Below are 14,855 nucleotides of genomic sequence, written 5' to 3' on the forward strand. Positions count from 1 at the left end.
TTGGAGCTGAGTCGCAGATTCTACGATCCTTAGGGCGAACGGCGCCACGTTCTTCGCAAAGCAAAGACTAGCGCGGTCTGGACGCTCGCCGTGACGCACCAGAGTCGGGCCAAGTGGTTGCAAGATAAACAAACAGAACGGTCAGCGTCGCATTTCAGCTTCAGTTCAGCAACAGCTCGTGAAAAGATTGCACAGAGAAAGAGGAATAAGAGGGCAATGAGTTCTATTTAAACTCTTGTTCAGGCTTATTTTATTTTGCGATGCGATATAGTGCTGTTTATTTTTTTTTTCCTCTTTGCAACAAAAAAAATGTGACTGTCTATTGTCCCGCTCTGCTGCTGTATGCACTGTAAGGGGGCGGAGGATTTTTCAAGCCACAAATGTACGGCTTTTCCCTCCGCCTCCTTCCACTTTTTTGTGGAGAATAAAACTTGTATGTATGTATGTATGTATGTATGTATGTATGTATGTATGTATGTATGTATGTATGTATGTATGTATGTATGTATGTATGTATGTATGTATGTATGTATGTATGTATGTATGTATGTATGTATGTATGTAGTTCAGCTAGGAGAGAGAGAAAATGTTTAATTTAAACGACCCATGTCCGGGTCCGTGTTCTTCACGGGATGTTCCGCTTGGCTACCCTGCATGGGGAAAAGGGAATGCGGGATGTAAAAGGAACGAGAGGCACAGGTTGAGGAAGAGCGACATCAGATGAGGACATATTTGCTGCCAAGCAAGATACCTTCAGTAATCGAAAGAGCGTTTTTCGTATACGCTTTCAGGGCTACCAGTTACTGCGACCACAGTTCAAGGGTTTTGCACTCGATCAGAAGGTGAGTGTAGCGGTGCTCAAAATAGTGCACAACATGACATCTTGAATGTGAAGACTTTCCAGCCCTCATTCTTGGCAAATTAAAGCGAACATGATTCGGAAGCCAGGGTGAAACTTCAGGCAAACATAAGGGAGAACCTGAAGCCGGACTTGAGGGGAAACTTATCCGAATTACTCTGAAGCGTTCAGACAGTAATGCACCTCGATTCGGCATAACCTAACGCAACAAACAAGAGACAGAAGCAGACGCCGCGAGCACGCTCTCTTTTAAGACGTTCTTTGAAACCCTTCCTCAAATTAAGTCACTCTGAAAGACATCAATAGTTAAAACATGCGCTCTAGAATAAGGCACTGCCTGCTTCCTGTGTGATGCGGTCAACTTTGAGCACTGATAAACTGAACTTTCTTGAATGTGCCTGTTTGGTTAGGAATCGAGTTTAGCCAGATTTTTCAGAAATCTCTTTGGAAGAATCTGGCGAAACCGTACAGCTGTATACTGTTACGTATACGTTAGGAGAACAGAGGAAAGCTGCGTGAATGAACAATGAACGCTAGAGGCGTTTATGAGAGGGAAGTTTTAAGAAACAAAGTAGTACATTAATGGGTGAAGAAAGGTGCGTGTCTGTGTGAGAGGAGGGGGTTCTAATCAGTTACGGCGTATCGCAGGCGCTGTCTTCCAGGCCTACGTACCAGGGGCGGGGAACAAACGTCTTTTCTGGTGGCAATAAAAGTGGTTCAATCAATGAATCAAGCAACGCAAAAAGGCGGGCCACATCGCGCTTACATTGTGGTCTAAATGCATGGCATGTTATGCATTACAATAAAATACAATACGATGCAGCACAATACAATACAATAGACGACCGGTCAGGTGCGATGTCACCACACAGTTCCTGAAGTATGTCAGTGAATCGGACCAAATTTTTCGTCGCAACCATTCTTGATTGAAATTGACTCACAACAATAATAATGATTGGCTTTTGAGGAAAGCAAATGGATCAGCATGCCTCACATATCCGCGGACACCTGAGCCACGTCATAAAGGAAGGGATAAAGAATGGAGTGAAAGAAGAAGGGAAGAGTAAGGGCCGTAGTGGAGGACTCAAGGGTAATTTCGACCACCCGGGGATCTTCAACGTGCGCTGACATCGCGCACCACACAGGCGCCTTTTACTTTTCGCCTCCATCGAACCGTACCTTTCACTTTCTTGGCGCATTGATCACTACTTCGATTGGAGCATTCGCTCTGAGCACGCGTCTCAACTTCGACGCGTGCTGCTCATGTTGACGGTCCCATTTTAACAACTTTCTTATCCCTACTTCCTCCGCATTTGAGCCATGTTCATTTATGAAGTGTGGGTTCCCGGTCACAGCAGTGTGACAGTAAATGAGATTGCTGACAATCTCGCAAAGGCTTCCCTCAGCGGCCCTGTGTTGCCAATCATCCCGGATACAGCCTATATTACAGCGTCTAGATTTCGGCGACGTGCGTTTTTAAGCACGCAAGACACAACACTTTTAACATCGGCGGATTATGAGCTCCTTAAATATTATTGGAACAGGAAAATTTGTTGCTCTCGGCAGCTTGAAGTATCACTGACGAGGCTGCGCTGCCGCATCCCCCCTCTAAATTTCTATTTACACAAGTCGGGTTTGGCGCTCTTTCCCCTTTGTGCATTTTGCCGTGAGCCTCAATCTATGGAACATTTTTGGCTTATTGTCGCCGATTCAACTCTCTGAGAAAAAGGTTGCTGGAGGAGCCCTTGCAGCATCTTGGCCTTAGTTTGAGCAGCCCGCTCTTGCTGTCATTTGGCGCCACCACATTTGGGTTCAGCCACAGATCTGTTTGTACCGCTGTTCTAAATTTCCTTATAGAATCTCACCGACTGCCTTGCTAAGTGTTCCAAACTTTTCTTTTCTATCAATTATTACATTTTGACTTAATCATTATTATTTATTCCCTCTCTTGATTATTATTCTTATAATTTTGAAATCAAAACTCTCATCCCTTTTCTGTTCACGACGAAGAATTCATCGGTGTTGCGCTCCCACGTGCATTTCCTTTTTATTAACTGCGTTCAGGTGAATAGCCACCCGATTCTTGGCCGATCCCCCAGTGCGGATATGTGCCACCTTGTGATAGGCTAACAACAACAGGTTCTCCCGCTCAACGCTGCGATCGAGTCTGATGCGTTCCCAGCCTTCACAGATCCCGGCCAAAATCCCCGGCGCCTTGTAGCAAATAACAGATGCGAAGATGATGTTTCTTGAGCCCGAGCGCAGCTACTCGAGCAGCTCCAGCGTGTCCTCATCCGAATCCTGGAGGGACTCCATGCAAAGCGAATATGAGCTCCAAGTCTCGGTGAGTGTGTGCATACAGGCTAAGGTGCAGCGATTTTGCCTTTAAGTGAAATGACGCGAAGGTCAAAGGTCAAGTAGTGCGACACCATGGTGGACCCCATATGGTAAGGCCACACTTGACCTCGGGCTCATATGAAGGTCAACCGGCAACACACGGCGAAATCGGCTTTACCTAGCGTAGTGGAGCTTTCGCTTCAAAAAGGCAAGGAACAAGCGCTTAAAAATAAACTAATCCGTCTGCGGCAAAAGTGAAGAGCGCACGTACAACTGCTATCTCTGATGTGGAAGCAATAGGCTGGTCCCTGGAGTTTCTCATCATTAGCAATTTCTGCACGTGTGCGTTTCTCAGACTAAAAAAAAAAAAAAGACAGTGCGCTCCGCTGTTCAGCGCAATTTTTCAGTGAAAGAAGCTTTCCTGTTCGCTGCGCTATGGCGCTTAGTTTTTTTGCTTACATAGAGCAGATGTGCTGAAGCCAACGTATGCAGGCTATGCTGTGCTGAGTACATACATACAGAAAGACAGGCGATATTTTGCAACTTATTTCTTTTTTCTTCATTGTTTTCGCGCACAGCGGGGGATTCTCTGCGGCGACGATGACTTTCACGCTGTGGAGCGCGGCGGCAGGTGACAGCACAACAGTTCGAGCACTCTAGCTGCTCTCACGAAGGTTCTGGCGTCGCGCCCACTCTGGATATCTTCTTCTCCATTCTCTTAGGCCGTGCGACGGCTGTGGCTTCAAGCCATCCGAAAGTTCTGGTGTCTCGCCAAGTCTGGCTCCCACCATTTGCTTCTCCTTAGTTGGAAATGAGAATTTGAAAATAGGTATTTGAGGAAAGGAAATTGCGCACATTTTGTCTCACATCTCGGTGGATGCCTGGACCGCGCCGTAAGGGAAGGGAGCAAAGTGGGAGTGAAAGAATCATTGTCATCTGTTTCTCCTTGCCACTAACTTAGGCATCTCGATGGCATTGGCGTCGTGCTAGCTGTGTAGTCAAATTACACTGAAGTACGGCTCACGAAAGAAGAAGGGGGGGGGGGGGGGGGAATGTCATAAAGTAGCTATTCCCGTAGCAGTGCTTATGTGGTGGATCTTATCTAGTATGTGTCTCCTGCAACCTGCTCTCGACGCAATCAATGTTTTACAATCAATCAATCAATCAGCCAAGAGAAGAGGGGAGGTAGAGAAGTACCCCGCGCGCGTCATCGGCTGCTGTAGAGCTGCAACTGAATACATTCCGGTATGTATAAATGACTATTACGATTATGACTATGACTATTACAACTACGCGCAGTGCAGAGTCGCGAGTAAAAAAGATTAGCACACATGACGGAACACCGGAGCGCCGGAATGACAACGCGTGGCGCTGCGGGTGTCGAAGAGGCTGATAACAAGAGTGCCGGGCCGTTCCCATTCTACAGTATTAGGGGGGTTGAGCGGACTGTCACGGCCAAGCAAAATTTATTTTTTGTCTCGCCCTCTCTCTCTTTTTTTTAATGCAGCCTTGCTCCCGCTGGCAACTTGTGAAGAATAGGATAGTTGTTTTTTGCTTGTTTGGCAGTTATTTTTGCGAGCAGCTTCAGCCGCGCTGCGCTTGGCAACTGCTTGAACAGCTCTGCATCCAGGAGCTGTCATGGCCGCCCAAGGAAACAGATTTGAATATAATCGAAAATCTATAGGGGTTAATGAAAAAGCGACTAGCTAAAAGGCAGCTGCACGAGAAATCGCCAGACATCATTTGAGCGGCGGTTCAAGAGGAATGGAGCAGGCTCTTCGTGACCTTGAGAGCAGCCTGTCTGACTCCTTCCCTGGGCGCCTTCAAAGCGTTGTGAGGGTCGGTGGGGCCTATGCACGCCATTAGACGTGTTTGCTCTCGCATAACGACCGGGCGCTGGCTATCCTCCTTACTTCTTTTCCTGAATTGATGGGATAGTGCTCCTGTTAGTATTGTTACTACACTTTCCCAACAAAGTTATATGTGTGAGTTAGTTGCATCTGGAAAATAAACTCTATCTGTTTTTCGAGCTTGTGGAATAATACTGGCTAAAAGCAGCGATATCATCTATTCTACCTGCGAGGTCCCTTTGACAAACCAAGACGGACATAAAAAAACAGTAATAAAAAATAAGCCATCTTTTCTCATGATAACCGACCCAAAATAAATGCCGCAAGCACAGTCACATAGGGTCGGCACTTCGACGCTTGGGCGATGGCACGCTTGATAAAGCTTACTTTCTTCCGTCCCCCCCCCCCCCCCATGCTGCAAAATTGTAAAGGGCCCGATAGGCAGGTTTGCAAACCGCAGCGCCGCGTGGCGAGATAGACAAAATCTGATCGCCAGTGATTTGTGCTAATATTTTTTACTCGCGACTGTACTCTGTGACGGAATATGAACTGGCACTATGCAAAGAAACGTGGGAGTGCCTATTACTCTCGACCAGTGCAGAGAAGCGTGCCTTCATTTTTATACTACACGATTTCATGGGCGAACTACGAACAACTGCGTCTGGGATCGCCAATACGGATCTGGTGTTAAAGCAAAGTTATTTAACCTCATTACTTACGGAACTACGCTTTAAAACCAGGCACGCCAAGCGGTCAGATTTTGGAGGTTATAGCAGAATTTTGGTGACGTTACAAGGGAGTTGTGCAGTTAGCTATCAGTGGCGTTCCGAAAGTCATCCTTTCTTTATTGTTCTGGTAATTAGGTTCAGCAGACTGCAGTAAGCGACATGGCAATTAGCTAACCTCTCTGTACAGAGCCATCAAAGGGTGGCGGATTTTTGATACATCAACCCCTATGGGAAGTTTTCCAACTTGCACTATCAAGTACGTCTGGTCTAAAACATCGCGGACTTGCATTCCGCTGACCACAGTTCTGACCCCACCGCTCTCGTTGGTCGTTTCTTTACGCGACTTTGCCTAACCTACACATCCTATGTGGCATCAAGCGGGATGATAACCATACCTGGGTTGCAATGGTAACCGGTGGGTGTGTTACCGTGCTAACCATGGTAACGCACCCTCCGGTTACGCCGACGGCGACGCGCAATCCAGTGACGGGCGCCTAAACAGCTATCTCTGTAAAACTCACAGGACGGTTACGACTGTGTAACACGAGACTCAGCGATAGCTGTTGAGGCGTTGAGTCACGTGACCACTAGTGTAGTGGTCACGTGAGGCACGCCTGCACTGGCAGGCGGCTGTTCCAAACAGAGCCACCCGTAGGGTTATGCGACGCAGGTTTACCAGTGCAAACGGTGGGTGCTAGCGCACTCACCGGCTACGCCGAAGGCGACAAGAAAGTCAGGGACGAAAGCCTAAAAGCTATCGCTGCAAAAACGCCAAGCGTTGCTTGACGTTCGCAGATAGCCTTGAAGGAGTCGCGCGCTGGAACGAATGCTTCGACTGTGTATCGTAGACGGCTGATTGAATATGATGATTCTTATGATCAAGAACGTCGACAAGGGTGCGTTGGCGAAGGATACAGAGAATAAACGTGCTAAGATTGAAGCGGAAACCGAAGAAAAACGAGAGGCTCGTCTGAAGAAGCAGCGGATTGAATCCCGGCCATTTTTTTTTTTACCTTTAGCAGCCTATAGCAGCTCCGTTCCGGGTGAAAGTAGCGTCTCTGTCATTATAATGCGGTAACCTGTCGGTACAGCCGCACTTCAATTGGTCCACAGCGTCCCTCTAAGCTTCGCCATAACAGCTGGGTGTCCGAGCGCACGCGCACTGGGACAGCATACTGAAGATGGCTGCGGTTGTACCGCGCTCTAAAACCAATAAAGAAGGTGTATGCACATCGCCGTCACCAAAGCTGGAACGACAAAGAAGTTCCACTGTTTCAACGGTTTTCGCGTAGAGGTTTTCTATTTTTTAAAGATTGCCTGTGCGTGTGTGGAAACAAAAACTCGATTTATGTTCAGTCTGAAAGATGCGTAACGCGCAAAATATATGATTGCCGAGTGCTTTCCTAGACTGGAAAAAAAATGGTTTTTGCGGAAAGGAAATGGTGCAGTGTCTGTCTCACATATCACGGACACCTGAACCGCGCCGTGAGGGATTAAGAGAAGATAGGAAGAAAGAGGTGGGGTAGTGGAGGGCATCGGCATAATTTTGACCACTAGGGGATCTTTAACGTGCACTGACATCGCACACCACATGGGCGCCTTAGCGTATCGCCTCCACCGAAACGCGGCTGCGCGCGGTCGGGTTCCAACCCGGGTACTCCGGATCAGTAGCCGAGCCCCTAGATTCTAATGGCTTTTAGAATTTCGGATTTCAACAAAACGACATATTAAGAAAATGGAGCAATTATTGCGGGCCCTCGTTCATTCGAACACCTCGTTTCTTTAAACAGAAGCTTCGGCCCTGCAAATATCAACGGCATTTATACAGCCCCCTATAATTATAACTATAACTAGCCCTAATTACTCGCGATAATTCGTGCCAAGGGTTGCTTCCCTTGAAGTTCAAAACTGCTGGTAGCCGACAGCACTTTCTTTCTTTCACTTCCTTCTTTACCCCTTCCCTTACGGCGCGGTTCAGGTGTCCGCCAATATGTGAGACAGATACAGTGCCATTTCCTTTCCCCATAACCAAATTTTCAACCAATTTTCAATTCGACAGCTAAATAACCGTCATGTTTCCGGCGACAAGCAGGATTCCGCTCACCCCATTGTCGTCAGCACCATTCTGCTGATCATGCTGGCTGCATTGAGGATGTGCACCTCACTTTACTATGACGTCAGTGACCGGGGGCTGCGTGGAGTTCAACCGGACAAGGGAGTAGACGAATTGGACGACTACCCGTTCGGCCTGTCTGGATGAAGTCGACCTGGTGGAAGACGCCAGTCGCCAGCTCAACGCGTCGGTCCGCTGGCGCCGGACGCACTCGCGGCTCCACAACTGCTCGGTCTACGTGGGCCTCTGTGTGAGCCCGCTGCTGGTCCGTTTCCTGGTGCTGGCCCCCACGTCGCAGCTTGCGCCCTCGTACCACGTCAACGGGTCCGGCTACGTGTACTACACCTGTCTCTTCCTCAAAAGGCAAGCACTGTGCGTCACCGCTGCTTATTCAGACTCCACTGACTACTTTCAAGTCTTCTGACACCAGGCCCCTCTCGGAGGATTTGATCCTCGGCGCTTGGCCAGATAGTTTGAAACCTCTAAAGGCCCCGCGGGCGCTCTCACGCTTTTTAAGCGACACAGGCCTTGAATTGCGTTCGTAGTGCTAGAAAATGTGCAGTCTTTTTCCATTGCCTCCTCCCATCATCATCCTCCTCCTTCGTGACCCCCTTTTTTCTCCTCTTCCCGTTTCCCATAGTGCAGAGTAGCAGGCCAGATATTCATTTTTCCCTGTCCTCTATTCCTGTCCCCTCACCTCTTTCATTTCATTTCTCCATTCTGCCTGCTGTCCTTTATTTCCGCTGCCCCAGCTCAGGTGCTTCAGTATCGATGGCAGATGCCGGGGCTAGCAAAAATCTTTTCCTTCCTTTTTACTATTATTTTTAATAAAACCACTACCACCACCGTCCAACCTCTCTGCCTTTCCCGTCAATACACCCTCTCTCTCTCGACCACTGAAGGCTGGTTGGGGGATTCAGTGACTGATGATGTTGATAGAAATGCAGGTCAAGGTCGGTCAATGGTAGTCAAGCTGGTTAAGCAAATTGAAAAAAAAAAATACTCGCAGAACGGTTCCGAATATGGAACGCGATTAAGCGATAGTTGTTTAGGCATTTAGTTTTGGGGATACTTTGAGATAGAAAAGATACAGTGACATCATATCACACTGGTGTAGTGGCCACGTGATGCACCCCTGCACTGGCAATTGAGCGGCTGTTCCAAACAGAGCCACCCGTAGGCTTATGCGACCCAGATTGAACGGCGCAACCGGTGTGTGCGCTAGCACCCACCGACTACGCCGACGAGAAAACCAGGAGCGAACGCCTAACAGCTATCGCTGTAAAAAAACTATCTGTAGAAGCAGACATGGAATTAAATTCAATTGGCTGTTGGGGAATGGAAATGGTGCAGTATCTGTCTCACATCTCAGCGGACGCCTGAAACGCACCGTAAAGGAGGGATAAAGGAGGGCCTGAAAGAAGAAAGAAAGGTGCCGTAGTGGAGGGCTCCGGAATGATTTCGACCACCTGGGGATCTTCAACGTGACCTGACATCGCACAGCACACGGGCGCCTTTGCGTTTCGCCCCGATAGAAACAGCAAAACAGGAAACCCGTTCCGTTTTTCCCCCGTCAACTTGCGCAATGTTTATGGTAAAATGACAAGGTATCATTGGGTTGCCTTTGTTAACTAGTGCTTCTAGCGCGTGGCGATCGAATGTGCTTCGCAGAAGTGAGATAGCATATTACACATATATTCCTACATGTACAAACAAACAAGGTGAATAAATTTCAGGGCTTATAGTATACCGCCGGTTCACGCAGGGGTGCGATCGAAGCCGAGCCGCGGGACGTGTTTAGCCGAGACGCGTCGCCGCCACCCGGTCCACTCGCTGCTCTACCGCAACTCCAGCGCAATGACCGAGGTTTGCGCAAGCAGTGTGGCCCCGAGGAACTGCACGCAGTCCTGGAGCGGCGAAGTGGTGGCCATCGCAGGTACGAGCTGCGTGGCTGGGGGGCTGATCTGCGGCCGCCACGAGCCCGTCTTCGTCAACTGCGTGGTGCCCGAAGAAGCAAGCAAGTAGCCCGACTTTCTTTTCGTACCTCTACCTGCAGGGTGCCGAGCTGTGAACGGCAGTTTTCTGGCATCCCTCAATAAGCATGGCTGGATGAAAGCGACTTATCACAGTAGGACTCATTTATGAGGGCCGAAAAAGCTTGACCTGAGATTAGTTGACTACAGCTGTTCGCTATAGAAAGAATATTGACGGCTGAAACTTATAGACCGGCTGCAGCGTCAACCTTTCTTGCGTCATTTTTTTTTTCATTTTGATGGAGTCGAAATGCCAAAGATGTCCGTGCTCTGTGCGGTGTCAGTGCAAGTAAAGACGCCCAGGTGGTAGAAATCAGTCAGGAGCACCTCTTTCTCTGCTCTTTCTTTCTCTCCCTCCTTCATTCCGTCGTTCCTTGAGACATTTACTGTACCTCTCCTTTACTCAAGGGTCAAAAGCAATCATCATTTTCTTCTTACAGCGATAGCGGATAGGCGCCCGCCCCTGGCTTTCTCGTCGGCGTAGCTCACCCACCGATTGCACCGGTCAACCTAGGCGCATAAACCTACGGGTGGCACTGTTTGAACAGCCGCCTGCCGAGCCGCAACCAATGAGCCACCGCGGCGGGTAGAGGTTCCCGCCAAGAGAAATATTTGCGACCCTTTTAATTTCTTCTCTACCTTCTCTCTCTTATCACGTGGTTCAAGTGGTCCAAACGGGTGAGGGAATTGGTCCGTGCACTAATGGAGGATGAGGCCGGTTCGCGGCAAAGAAGTTCACGTTTATTTTTACAGTGAAAGCTGTTAGCGCTTTGCGTTGGCCATACAAATCTGCATTCTTCCGGTCAACCTACAGCGTCTGCCATGAGACCTTAAATTGATTAATGGATTGATGCGGTTTAGCCTAATTATTACAATTTAGTTTAGTTTCTTTCTATTCAATTGCTACCTGCCAGCCCAACTATGGCCTCTAGGTGGCAAGGCGGTGAGAGGGAAATCCTCCTTTGCACTTTTAGGGGACAGGAAGGAGAGGGAAGTGCGTGAGGGGGAAGCGAGAGAGAGAGAAGCGTGGTGGGAGGCGACGAATGGCCTTGTGGCTTTGGAGATTATGGCGAGAGTGGAGGAATGTACAACTGGAACGTGGCTGGCACGGAAGCCCCCCAGAGGGTTGGGCTGCCGTGGAAGGAGGAGGTTACGTCGAGGGCATAGGAATGTCCGATATGAGGGTGGTTTTAGGGCATAATGCAGAGCTGGCTAAACCAATGCTACAGCAGCTTTCGCTGATTAATGCGCTGAGGCCAGCTCTACTATGTTTTTTGTTATTAAGGCGCGTTGCTGGTGCCACCCGCGCCTCCGCAGGCGCGCGCATCGTGTCGCTGGTGTACCGGCGAGAGGAGACTGCCTACTGGTTCGTTCCGGGCCACCTGCACAGGGTTGTCAAGAAGCGACGCGGGTCGCTGGGCGTCTGCCTGCCGCCGTGGCCCGAGGACAGCGACGCGTATACGCGACCTGGTCGAGTTCGTGGTCTACTACACGGAGCTCGGGGCTCTCCACTTCCACGTCTACGTCAACGTGGCCGGCCCGTTGACGGTGGAACTTCTGCGAGCTCTCAAAAATCGGAGCGCGGTTCGTACCCTCTAAGTGCAATGTGAGTAAAAGGGGTATAACTGCACCACGTAGTCCTCATGACTAAGAGCTACAAGGTAAAAAGACTAATTGTGGCGGCTGATTCGTTACACTGAGAGAGTTTGTGTAGTGGTGGTTGCCCTTCGTGGGCTAAATTGTTGCGGAAGTGAGGATCGCCCCCAACTGACTAATTCTTGTAGCACCTTTAATATTTTATGCTTATAAATACGAGGATAAAATTTGGAAAGCATACACTACATGTGTACTAGTCATCTACACGCCTTTCTGCTGTTAAATGACACCAAAATTTGTGTGGGATTCGCCTGCACTCGGCAGATATTAAACATTTTTTTCTCCGTTATAGTTTCGATTTCAGCAGCCGGATGGCGACTTTGACGTCACGAGCAGCTTTGAGGCCATGCGAGGCGTCCGTAAATTGTGATATCTAATACGCGTTTGCTCACTTGAAGCTATTCCAACCCCTAAGAAAGGCCGGCTTGCGGGCTCGGGTAAATTATAGCGTTCAAGTAGCGATTATCCCTCATTTATGCCTTGTATGGCTTGAACCTCATTTGTGACGTCATAGCCACCATTCGTCATCTCCAGACAAAACAAGTCTTGACGGGAGGGAAAAAAACAATTGTAAGTTACTTACCGGGAGCAGACAAATTCCCCCTAGTGTCTTGCGCATCATTTCAACGGAAGAACACGCAGAAAAAATGTGATGTAACATTAAGAGACCGGAAGCGGGCAGAGTGGGTGAGGGAACAAAGGCGGCTTAATGAAATCCTAGTCGAAATCAAAGAGAAGAAATGGGCCTGGGTAGGTCCTGTAATGCGAAGGCTAGATAACTGCTCAGCCTTAAGGGTAACGGAGTGGATTCCAAGAGAAGGCAAGCGTAGCAGAGGGCAGCAGAAAGCGAGCTGGGCAGATGAGATTAAGAAGTTTGCGGGCATACGGTGGGTGCAGCTGGCAAAAGACAGAGTTAATTGGAGAGACACTGCCCTGCAGTGGGCGTAGTCAGGCTAACGATGATGATGATGAAACGAACGAAAGACGCTGAATCTCGCGTTACATAATCGTAACTGTCATGTGAGTTTTTTTTTTCTGTGTGCAATCACGCACCAAATAGCCCCCCAGCTTGTTTTACTAAGTAACCGGACGTGTACATCGCGTTTGTGTCGCATTGTGGCTGCATGCGCCAGCTTGGTTTCGACGAATGTGTGCTGCGCTTAAAGTGAGTTCAGCGCCGACAAGTGAGCGCGGTCACTGTTCAGCATTTGTCGCAGGCCAAACAGGTGACCCTGGACAGTGACGACGTAACCGTGCTGCGGTACGCCAAGTCACCTGATGACCTCAACACCACGGGTGGCGCCTACACCGACTTTGCCGAATACGCGACCGAAGGTTCGAGACTGGCAAAGTGGCGCTCGCGGCTTTCCACGTCGCCCCCGCATCCACTGCACCTTTTCTGGCTCCAGCGTAAGAGGCAGGTGGCCCCCAAACCCTCGCCACCGACCACATGAAGCACAGCTGGCAAGGAATTTCGTCGACTTTCTATTAAAGGCAGTCAGTCTTCATCCTTTCTGACGGCATTAAGTAAAGAGGCAGAACGTACTGCACCCTTTCAAAAAAACATTAACCCAATCAGACCTGACCCCCTTCCGCCCCACATCGCCTGCATTGAAGACGTCATCCTTCAAGACATTCATCACCAAGTATATAATCAAGCAAGCGCCTGCATCAAGATTTTTGTTTGTTTGCATCAAGATTTTATTTCCTTTATCTTGATAATCAGCTTGGATTTATAATTAATGAGAACATAGTCATGGTTCTCCAATATGGAATACATCTTCGCACCATGAAGGCATTTCGCGGTCATAAATGTATTCATAGTATCCTTGTGAGTAATGAAGTCTTAACCTGTAATCTTACGGATTCAAACCATGTATTTGGCATAGACCTGCGTGCCTCTGTTCAACTGAGTGCCGTGTTCCAACACGTTGGAGCGCTTTGTGTGTGTTGTTTCTTTTCTCTGTCCCGTGTTTTGCGCTGTCTTCGGCAGTAATCATGAACCAAATGACCCAGCAATCCTTTTTTTTGATGTTGGAATAATAACGTCTTTCTGAATGTATCTGAATTTGCCTTAGTCGTTTTTTCTGAGATTGGACAAATCTCAAATTTTTAGTGCTGGCGCGCTAGGAAATTTTCAGGGACGCCTAATTCCATTACACATTGACAATGCGATATCATTTTTTTTATTCCTTTTAGTTACGTCTCTTCAGGTACGGCGACGTCACTTCCGCCCAGTTAATAGGGCTATTTTTTTAACGTTTACGGAGCTACACTTCGTGCAAGCTCGCGTGGGCGGGCGGAGGACGGGGCTAAAGATGACTTGAGGCGCTGCACTCGTGTGGACGAGCGTCAGCCAATAGCGTGATACGGAGCGCCGGCGTCCTTGGGAGCAGACGACAACCTCAGAATTTTTGAGTCATCGTAATTTATTATAAGATAAAGCAAAGAAATATGTAATGCAAAACGTTTTTGGCGTGGCGTTTATTACGGTAGAGAAATGCAAAGGACATTTTTGTATCCCCTCAAATGGAGCGCGACACTCAAATGTGTATCGTCTGCTTTGCGGATGCATGGAGCGTATCACGCAACTGTCGCTAAATTTCTTGCACAGTAATTTCATCGTCGGATGAATGGCCGACGACGGGTTCCTCGTGCGAAATACAAAGCATCCATGCTTCTGTCGTTACTAGGGGAACAGCGTTCTGCGACGCGCTGAAACCGGCGTTCCGCGGCATATGGGCTGCGACTTTCGATGGCTGTTCCTGGGCTCTTAGCCATCGGCCTGACCGACCGCTTTGAGGCGCCGCCGTATTAATACACAGACGTGAAAGACGATACTCTAAGCGTAGGGAGCTTCGCACTAACATACACCGACACGTAGATGACCATGTACGCAAAATACATTTTTTCACGTGGGTCGCTCAGCGCTGATACCAACGGAACGAACGCGGCTTACCTAAACGCGAAGTAGCGTTCGGCAGACTAAAATACGCGCATTTAGACGAGTAAGCAGCTTTTATCTTTGTAGAAGGTAAGGTTGCCACTGGCCGTCTCGTGGGTGCACCGCCATAACGCTGCCATCGTCCAGGCGTACGAACTTCACAGACTTGCGAGGCAGCGCTGCATCCGTTCGCGACATTTACGGTCTCAAAACGGCGTTGTGCGTTTGAAACGCGCGCCTTCTTTTTTCGTCTGCTCGCCTACACCTCCAAAGAAAGCAGTGTAGAAAGTGTAGTTACCGTGCTACACTGCGTGTAAAACAAATACGTTCGTGTA

Source organism: Amblyomma americanum, chromosome 11, assembly GCF_052857255.1.
Source record: "Amblyomma americanum isolate KBUSLIRL-KWMA chromosome 11, ASM5285725v1, whole genome shotgun sequence".
NCBI classification, from domain to species: domain Eukaryota; kingdom Metazoa; phylum Arthropoda; class Arachnida; order Ixodida; family Ixodidae; genus Amblyomma; species Amblyomma americanum.